This window comes from Ostrinia furnacalis, unplaced genomic scaffold, assembly GCF_004193835.3.
Source record: "Ostrinia furnacalis isolate ACB-3 unplaced genomic scaffold, ASM419383v2 OfSCF0577, whole genome shotgun sequence".
NCBI lineage: Eukaryota > Metazoa > Arthropoda > Insecta > Lepidoptera > Crambidae > Ostrinia > Ostrinia furnacalis.
In genome coordinates, this window is record NW_021130816.1 from 251,759 (window position 1) to 262,706 (window position 10,948).

The 10,948-nt window shown below is 33.4% G+C and overlaps 1 protein-coding gene across 3 annotated transcripts in view; it reads right to left on the bottom strand.

The window, feature by feature from the left end:
• LOC114366199 (uncharacterized) overlaps window positions 1-10,714 on the bottom strand; it is a 35,481-nt gene extending 24,767 nt beyond the window's left edge. For 2 of the 3 annotated variants that reach the window (XM_028322983.1, XM_028322982.1), the window contains exon 1: window positions 10,475-10,714. The gene's annotated coding sequence lies outside the window, so the exon portion shown is untranslated. The remainder of the gene's footprint in view (window positions 1-10,474) is intronic. The other variant, XM_028322980.1, reaches the window with a different exon arrangement.
• Between the last annotated feature and the right edge of the window lie 234 nt (window positions 10,715-10,948).

A 10,948-nucleotide genomic window follows, 5' to 3' on the forward strand; every position in this document is an offset into this window, starting at 1 on the left:
AATTTTCCTAAGAATAAATTGCGAGTGGTATAAAAACCCTCCATTTTCATTGGACAATGGGTGGAAACTCTCGTGACAAGTATTGTTTTATTGTCTCCTTTGTCTGTTGTCCTGTTTCTCAGGATGTACTTATTACTTCTTGACGTTTTTATACTAAGTATGGAGGGAACCTAAAAGCATGTATGTATAAGACACAGGGCATATGAAAGTTCTGTTTTCCTATTGAGACCGCCAAAACGCAAGTTAAAGTTCATATTTAATCATCATTATTATTAAGTGGGTATTTCTTTTGTTTGTAAGGGGTCTAGGAGGCTCTATCGCAACACTATTCACATGATTCATTCAATATAATTTTCATTTACTCTAAAATATTTGAAGGTCCAGGTTTCACTAACTTATTGACTAAAATTTTATTAAACGTACGAACGTAGTTATATTATTGTTTTTATATGAATGACCTAGCTAATTTGTAATATTTATTATGTAAATCAGTTTTTCCAACATCTTGCCATACATTACACAACTAGCTATTTATACATTATATCGATTTAATTTGGCCCAAACCTTTGCTGTTTCCACATTTGAGCAATAAAAAAGGCAATTTGATACCGCCCTTCGTTGGGCAACGCTTAGAAAGGTCAGAGGCTTTGTAGGTTAAGGGCCTGTGAAACAATGGTAATTTACGCTTAATAATAATATTTAGACAACGTTACTAAACAATACAACTTGCGCATAGTTCTTGCTTTCTAAATAGTGCTTAGACTCTTTCTGCAACAATTTTAGTAGTTAGGTACTGGTATTTGTTCAAATGTTTCAAATTACCTACTAATATTTCCTTAAACCCTTCTTCACAAAACGGAACAAGTAAACTGACTCACGTCAGTCTATAACTTTATAACACCCCTCTTTTAGTCTTTCAAAGTAACTTTTAACACAATAAATAAATTAATTTAAAACGGTTCTTGGACACTTTGAAACCTTGGTTGGCAATATGTCGTGAGTGCACATAATGCGCGCGGTCCATTAGTATTTATTTGCATTGCATAACTCTACATATTTATANTCAATTTTCAGTCCAATTTGTTACTATCACAAAAACAAAACCTGTAGTTCTCTTTAAAAAAGCAATTATTCTGCAAAAATTCAAAACAAATTACTTTATATCACTAATTTAAGTACAATTAGTTTCAACAAACTTACTTATTAAAAATCACAGTTCAATTCTTTAAAACAAAGAAATTGCTTAAGTATAAACGTTTCTATTCGGAGGTTATCAACCTTCTACATTTAAAACAAAATAACCATAATTTACACTATTATTATAAAGGCGAATGTTTGTGACTAGGCATATGTGTATTTACTTTATATCACTAATTTAAGTACAATTATTAAACTTACTTACTAAAAATCACAGTTCAATTCTTATNAGTTGGTTTAAAGGCTAATTTACATCGAAAACAAAGATTTCATTATTTCGTAAGAGACGGCTCACCTATATACCTAGGGTTTCGTATTCCTGACAAGGAACCCTATCTAACCCTACTGAAAATATTCTAACATTTCAACATTCCAGATTTGTAAGTAGTAATTAAAGAAGAAAGATTTGATTTATTTGTTTGTATTGAATAAACTTCTGAACCGTTTTGAAAAACTCTTTCACTGTTAATATTCTACATTATCCCTAATGAACATTATAGGCTATAGATTCATAAATACCTACATTCTGTAACAGATCGAAATTGACGTGGGTCTAATAGCTAAAAATAGTCTATACTTATTCACTCTAGGTGAAGCCCGTGCGGGCGGCCTAGTATTATGTACTGGACCAATTTTATTTGAACTTAGAATACAAATAATTGATAAGTCACCTTGTAACTGATTGATTTATCTAGGTCGTATTCCTAGGACTTCAACTTTAGTTAATAGCAGACCACTTCATTCAGGTCAAAGGCAATATAAAACGCCTGTTTTCGGAAGTTGGTAATACGCGTAAATACACACTGGCTCGTTAATATTGACATAACACCGGAATAGCAACTTTATTATACAACTTGGGGACCTTCATTCAATTTTTTGACCTTCCTGTGGTCACAGCTGTTAATCTTGTTTACTAAAAACGTACGTGCTTAAGACTTTTACACAGTATGAGACAAGGTTGTCACATTTCTAAATAGTTTGGGCGAGTGAATTATGTAACCATGAGTATATTTATTTATAGAGGCCGTGTTCGTGATATTTTAAATGACTCGCATTTGGAAATATTTTAGTGGTTAAGATAATAAATCTATACTTTAATATTATAATGCAGAAGAGCCGATTTGTTTGTTTATTTGATTTGAACGCGCTAATCTAAGGAACTACTGGTCCGAAATGAAAACTTATTTTTGTGTTGGATAGCCCATTTCCTGAGGAAAGCCAAGAATCACGCTACGGCCGATAGAAGCGAAGCATTATGAAAAATGTTGCGAAAACGGAATACACAATTCGAACAATTTTCACGCGTACAAAGTTGCGGGCGAAGCTAGGTGTTTTCTAATTTTTTAACATCGGCATTCCAAGATGTGCAGATTGCAGTCTCACACATGATGTTTCTTTGGCTAAACTCAACTTAAAACTGCGTTATAAAACACCAGAAGTAACTGTAACGACCTTTTAATTATTAGATCCANAAGATCCATTTTAAAGTGCGTGTATCAAATGATTAAAGGGCCAATTTATAATAGTAGTTCACCTTGAGGGCCTGGTGGACCGACGGACCTTACGATATTAGGGTCCGATCAATGACGTTAAAGTGAGAATTGCGTCACTCTCGTGATCTTGGTCTCTGTTCTTGGAACTTTAAACTGTAGCTATTTATAGTATACTAGCTTTTTCCGGCGGCTTCGCCCGCGTAAAATTTTGTCTGTCACAGAAAAGCTTTATCGCGCCCGTCCCTGTTTCAAAAACCGGGATAAAAACTAGCTTATCTCCTTTCCCGGGACCCAAACTATTTCTATGCCAAATTTAATCAAAATTAGTTCAGGGGTTTAGGCGTGAAAGCTTGACAAACAGAGTTATTTTCGTATTTATATTAGTAGGGATTGACCTTAGCTTTGGGTTCAAAGTTCGCTCCAAATATAAGCTTTGGATCCAAGTTGGCTATTTTTATATTTTTACATATTTCTGCAACCCACGCCTCAATAATAATTGGACTCAAACATTTTGACCAAATATCTTTATTGTTGTGTATAGTAGGTATCTGTATTTGTTTATTAATTAATTGAAAAAGATACACCAACGACATATAATCTTGTATTGATGTAAGTATACATCCATTGTTTAATCGTTGCCTTATTTCCACATTTTTATTTAACATACTAAAGTAATCATACAACAAAGTAGGCATACGCACAAACCACAAACCTTTTAAGTTAAGGCTAAAAATTGGCAAATAATCCTTGCCACTATTTATTTATGTTAACTTTTCTTCGCCTTTGTTGTCATTACGCGTTTGCACAGCTTCAGCCACATACATAAGTCAAATATGACCTCTTCTTAAGAACATTATGTATCGACAATTGAAGGAAAAGTCCCAACATAAAATATAAACTAATATAAATAAGTATCGTGACAATACATACCAATTTCCCAAAGATAGGATAGGAAAGGGTTTTTTAGATGACCATAAGGCCCAGAACCAGAACAGACGGTGAAACGCAACTGCAACGAAACTGCAACTGCTAGTTAGTTACAGAAGAGTTGAGAGACCACACATGACGCGACCAGTTTGAAACTTTCAGTTTCATTCATCAGAATCATCAGAAAGTTGCAGTTTCGTTGCAGTTGCGTTTCACCGTCTGTTCTGGGCCTAACGCGGCGCTAGTACAGTCACATAATTTAAAAGGTCTCATCTCTGACATTTGCTCCTAACGGGACATACCATGATAGCTTTATGGTCCGGGTATCGTTAAAACAACTAAAATATACATAACTGTAAAATATACGTCGCTGCAGCTGGTTTAATTAAAGCAAGGTAGAGTTTGCTCAGAAAAATCTGTTTTGCAATAACCTATTAATCGAGTGTCTTTAGAAAACATGTTGCGTTACGTTAAAGTTTAAAAAAAAGTTCAAATCTGTATTTCAGAAAATACCAAAAATGTAAAAAGCCTTGAACTTGTTTGTCTGCCAAAATTCAGACCCTGCCGGTAACAAAGGTGAATAAACTCTAACAAGCGAGAACTTGCAGACTTGAAAGGATTATGGCATACTAGCTTTCCGCCCGCGGCTTCGCCCGCGTGGAATTTTGTCTGTCACAGAAAAACTTTATCGCGCGCGTCCCTGTTTCAAAAACCGGGATAAAAACTATCCTATGTTCTTTCCCGGGACTCAAACTATCTCTATGCCAAATTTCATCAAAATCGGTTGCGAGGTTTAAGCGGGAAAGCGTAACAGACAGACAGACAGACAGACAGACAGACAGAGTTACTTTCGCATTTATAATATTAGTTGGGATTGAAGGCAGTTTTTTTAATATTATGTTCACAATTATTTTGGAAAGAACAAATGTAAAACGGACTATGTTACCGAATATTGCTCTGGCCATTTGAGACTATAAATAGATTTGTAATACGGTATTTAAGTAGCCCAATAATTTCTTAACTGAGTGACGTAACTTGCCGGCAATAGGTAATCTCATTTTTTCGATCTTATAAGAGTATCCAGTTGCGGGGTTTTGAAACACGACCATAGACAAAAATAAATGAAAAATGATCGCATTTAATGCTTTTGTGATTTTGAAACAGTTACAAGAATATATCAATATTTTTCTATGAAAATGTTAGCTAAACTTTCAGTAAGGAAAAACCTTTTTATGAATATTTTATCATGCTTACTGGCCACTAAAAAAAAGCACAAATTAACTTTCATGAATCTTATTTTGTATCTGGCTAATTAATAAGAAAAAAAAGACAAAAATGTAATTAACTCCTTGTTTATTTTTCTATGAAAATGTTATATTAGTTAAATTTTCAGCAAAGAAAAACTTTTTTATGAATATTTTATCATGATTACTGGCCACTAAAAAAAAGAACAAATTAATAAGTTTCTTTTGTTTATAGGCTGCTTAAAAACGACCATTTGAAGCGGTCTGGGAGAGCGAAACCATTAAGCTTCGGCCCAAAAGCTTTTATAAAATAAAATTGGCCAAGTGCGTGTCGTGGCACGCGCAGTGTAGGGTTCCGTAGTTGTCCGTCGTTAACACCGTTATAGTTTTCCTTGAAAGTTCATGAAAAGCACTATTTTTCAAGCCAACAGTTTAGTTTTTAGAGGGGGGGGGGGACTAAAAAAATTCATTCCCACTTTACATGTAGGGAAGCAACTCTAAAAAAATTTTTTTTTCAAAATTTTATTTTCCCTTTTTGTCGGCGTGATTAATTTACATACTTCCACAAAATTACAGCTCTCTAGTGCCAATAGTCTCCAAGCAAAACCGCGGACAGACAGACAGACATATCGAAACTATAAGGGTTCCTTGTCAGGACTACGGAACCCTAAAAAGACAAAAATGTAGTTAACTACTTGTTTATTTTTCTATGAAAATGTTAGCTAAACTTTCAGCAAGGAAAAACTTTTTTTATGAATATTTTATCATGCTTAATGGCCACTAAAAAAAAGAACAAATTAATATAAGTTTCTTTTTTATAGGCTGCATAAAAACGACCCTTTGATTTAAGTGGTCTGGGCTTTTAAAAAACGAGTGGGTATTGCATAGTCCAATAACCTCACACACAGAGGACACCAGATATGATAATGGGTGCAGGTCATTCCAGCTATAAAAATATTTGTTGTGCAAACAGTTAAGCACTATAGCGAATAATACAGCTTTTTAAGAGTTTTAAAGTAATTCTATTATGGTATGATTAATGACAATAATTACAGGGACAAAATGGTTGGCGACGTTGTTTTTGCAACTCATACGTAAGTAGTACAATTTGAAATAATGACGACAATGCGAGTTAATAGCTTATTTTCCTCTAGTACGAGCTCTGACGCATAGTTCATGATACCTATTTTGTAAAAATAGTTTACGTAATGTTAGTATGCCAGGATAAACAAAGGATCTATCAACCGATGAGTTTAACAGGACTATCGGTAGCTCATCTATAATGGTATAAGTAGTTTCATCATCATCATCATTTCAGCCATAGGACGTCCACTGCTGAACATAGGCCTCCATTAGGCCTCCAAGAACATTATTTTATTTTATTTTATTTCCACAATGGCCGCTTGGAAGAACCTAGTTTATTTTAATAAGGCATTTTTAACGGGATAGTTTGAACTGGCCTGGGTTGTTAGTGTATCGGAAAACCATGATCAGGATTCCATAAACTACAGTAATGTTAAAGTTTACTATAAATCTATTGGCCTGATAACAGCAAATTTATTATCGTGGTGTCACAATTAACTTCAAAAGCACACTAATTGGGCAACTAGGGAGAAATCTAGCCCGGGACCTCGTAGGCTCAAGGCGATTACAACCGTTTTATTAACCGTATTATACTTTTGTTTTATGTTGCAACAAGAATTACAAGAAAATGCACAAATAAATGTACATAAATTATGATGCAGTTAGTTAGATATGCGCTTGCATTTGTTGCAAACGTAACGAAAATAAAGCGGGTTACACGCGATGTGGGTAAATAATTGTAGATTAGTTAGGCTGAGTTGCTTCATCTTATTTTAACTTTAACAAACGTCAAAAAACTGTCAAACTCCATACAAAATACATCAGTTATCGTTATAGTTACAGTTAAAGTTTGGTGGTATAACTCAACCTCAATCTGCAAAACTAGACGTTTTATACATTAAAATTACCTTTTTAGTGTGTTTTAATAATATGAGTTATCTGAACTTTTATGGACATAAAAACGGAGAAGTTTTCCTTGTCAAAATCTTGAAAATCATTTTCTGTTAAAAAAAAAACGGTCTATAACCTATTTACACAGCATACCTACCTGAATCGCTATAATTTAGATTGGGGAATGTCAAAGACCGGTCATGATGGCTCATCATCAGGCGGCATGCCATTGGAATGGCACATGTCAACAAAAAAATACTCGTATATAAATACGTTAAAGAAGTACACTGGACCGCAAATATAAGAAGGGTCCGTTAGAAAATCTTTATTATCTTTAAAAGTACCTGACGTAGCTAAAAAATAAAAGCTTTAATTAATTTAGTCTTTGCTACCTTTCCGCCCGAGCCTTTGCCCGCGTGGAATTTTGTCTGTCACTGTAAAACTTTATCGCGCGCATCCCTGTTTCAAAAACCGGGATAAAAACTATCCTATGTCCTTTCCCGAGACTCAAATTATGTCTATGCCAAATTTCATCAAAATCGGTTCTGTGGTTTAAGCGTGAAAACAAGATAGACAGACAGACAGAGTTACTTTCTCATTTATAATATTAGTATAGATTTCATTACGCTAGGTCACCTAACCTATACTATGAAGATTTTCTAACCAGACCGGCGCGCGGCGTTCGACTGAAATACAATTACTTTGTAGAATGGTAACTATTACTAACTTGCTCCACATAATTTATAAAGCCTTTCCTTTACCGATATTATTATAAATTGCCAATGGGTTAAAGCCATACTTTACTATAAATTGTTTGTGATAATTTAACGATACCTTGCACTATGATTAAATGTAATTCTAGCAATTGTAATGTAATGTATATTATTACAGGTGTGGTGATGTTTGCAATTTTTTTTTAATTTAAGTATAAGTACATTTGCATATAGTTATTTACCTTGATGTATGTAGTTATTTACTAAAGTAAGCGCTAAAGCAGTTTGCAACAAAAAGACATCAACGCGTCACCATCCGAAATTCTTAATTAATGCAAAAAAACTTAGTGTATTTTTTGTACAAAATATTTATGTCTTCGAAAAGGGTCTCTTAAGATGTGATGGAAAATTTAAAACAAAATGTCAGCAGACGCATTTATGGAATTGAATCACTAAATATTCTAAAAAAATGTGGAAAGATCCGAATACAATAAAGGCACCATATAAAATATAAATATGTATAAACTCATGCGATGACGTGAAACGGGCGAAGTCAATATCCGGAGATGGGTATTGTGTACAATTTAAACATAATAATGTATTAATCACCAGCGGTGACTAAGGACANAACTTCTCTTGTCTCTAATAATATTATATCGGACTTAAAAGTATAGCATTACTGCTTTACACTTGTATTGTCTTCTCGCGTCACGGCATGATCTACAGGTAACCATTTTAGTGCTTTAACATCTACGAGTTGTCAAAGAAGTAAGATTACTTTTCGTATGTTCCAGAAAAGGTTGCTGTGCCCTAACTGGGTCCACATTGATCTGCTTGAATTGTAAGACCTAAATGCTAATGCTAGTGGTGAAGCAATAAAGTATTGAGTATTTATCTATGTACCTATGTCTATTGGCACAGTTTTTTTTTCTCTTACCTTTAACTTATTGTTTATGTATTATTTTGTGTTATTGTTGTTTTTTTTCTGTATTGTGTCTTTTAATGTGTCAATAACTATTCTGTTTATGAAGGATGAGTTTGACACTTTGAAATCTTTAAAATAACATCTCAAGAACTGCCATTCAAAAAAGTTGTAACGGCACGGCAATTTAGGCGATCTTATCACTAGGAAGCGATCTCATTATGCCTACCGTTTTTATGTTAAGTTTTGTTTATGGTTTGGTACAGAATGACCAATTTAAAAAAAAATTCGTTCTGTTTTCCTCTCCTACCAGTTGGATTTGTGCAAATACATGGATTTGTTTGTCTTCGTAATGTTATATTTTAAAATAGTAGCTGAAAATGTTATCAANTAAGGACAGTTTAAAAGGTTCTTAAGGGCAACTTTTAAACATACGTATTTTGATAAATAGGGGGGCGTCCATTAATTACGTAAGACTTTTAGGGGGGGAGGGGGTCAACAAAAACCTCACCAAATCTCACGTGGGGGAGAGGGGGGGGGGGTCTCGGGAAATATCACGTAATTTTTTCCGCAATAAAACTGACAGAAAACTGGGTTATTTTACGTCAAAAAAATGTTACTTTCTATGATGATAATGACATTATTCTAAACCGTCTAACTAAACAAATATGTAGAACTAAAGCCCCCGTCTGAATTAGTGAACACTAAAAATGCAGAATAAATAAAAATAAAAAAATAGCCAAAAATGTCTCACGTAATTAATGGACGCCCCCTAGCTGTCTTGTATAAGTATTTCTTTCTAATTTTTTGTGGTGCACAGGAGGCAAGGAAATAAATAAATTAGTATAAACTTTAACCTTGTATTGTTAATCTGTTTCCGTTCTTCTATTTTGGGCACAAACTCTACATTTCACAAGTTCCAAGTATGTCATAATTTGTTTAAGGTTTACATAGTATTCTACAAAAGGAAAATGTACGCAGGATAAGGAAAACTTGAAGGTGATGTCATCAACCCTATATTTTACCTTTCGGTACACCCAAAGTCAAAGTCAAAAGTCAAAGTAACAATAAAAATAAAAGTGAAAACATCAAAACACATAAAAATGTCAAGTTTGCCAAACTTGAATACAAATTGAAATTAAAAAGGCAGCCTACCCTCTTTTTTAAAAAGAGACACTTTTTATGTACCTAATGGTTAATAACAGCATTTTACATAATATAACAATGATCAATAAGGTTAAGCAATGAATCATCAACGTATTCTTTATAATTTGTTATTTTTGATCTCAAAAAATAGGCTCTAATATAGGAAGGATCTTCCCTTAATAACAATCACTGGCTACAAGCAAATTGATTTATGTTTATGAAACATTAAACTAAGTAAGTACTACATTGTACATTATTTTTATATCATTTAATTACTTGTATTTTTTAATATTCTATACCATGACCATGTAAAGGAGATATTATACGATGACCATGTATAGGACATATACAATCTACATAAATAGCTATGTTGAAGCAATAACAGACGCATACATTATTTTATTACCTTGGTTTAAGTACTTAAAGTGTATTTTATGAGGCCATCCAAGCATTTTTTATTTAAAACCGTAAAAGAAAAATATTAAGAAGAAAAGAAAACTATAGGAACATTACTATTTATAGTAAACATTAAAGCTACGAAGTTTAATATGACTGACAAGTTATGAATTAAATTGCATTTGGTTATTATTATAAACGTATTACATATGCCGAGCCAAGGTTGGCTTTTTATTTTCTCTTTAGCTTCTGAAACTGATAGTACAGTGGCAAGAATTTGATTTAATGTAAGCTGTTCCAAAAACATAAATAAGAATAATATTGCATAAAGGTGTGATTTTGAAAAACATGATCTTATTCTTTATAAGGTTGTGTTTATTGTGCTGAATTGCCGTTATTTCAGCTGCATGTTTCACATTAAACCAGAATGGTCAATCTATTTTAAGAAAAACTGCAACTAACCTTATGTCAATGAACCTCCAAAACCTGCTACACACTGACCAGTATTATTTGAACGATTTTGCTGTAGATTGTCATTTTTTTTAATCACACACGAACCAGAGAGAACTAGAATGCATAAAACTGTGACACTGGCATGTAATATTTAAAATACGAATTCGTAATTTAAAAAACACAGTCGGTTACTGCATTGCGTGCGTTCGGAAACGCGCGCGGTTCGCTACTCACTAGCGTTCGCGTGCGGAACAACATTTTCTTTTCATTGACAACTAGCACAACTAGGTACACTACAGCCACTCACCTTGATTTTCTAGATCGTCAGTAAAATTTGTGCTATTAAATTTATTTGTGTATTTAGGTAATTTAACTATAAGTTTAAAGTGTTAATTAGGTAAGATTAGATAGCCAAGTAAGTGTTTAGAGATACAGCTACTGTGCTCTTTCCATTTCCATATTTCCTAGAGTAGAGTTTTTCTT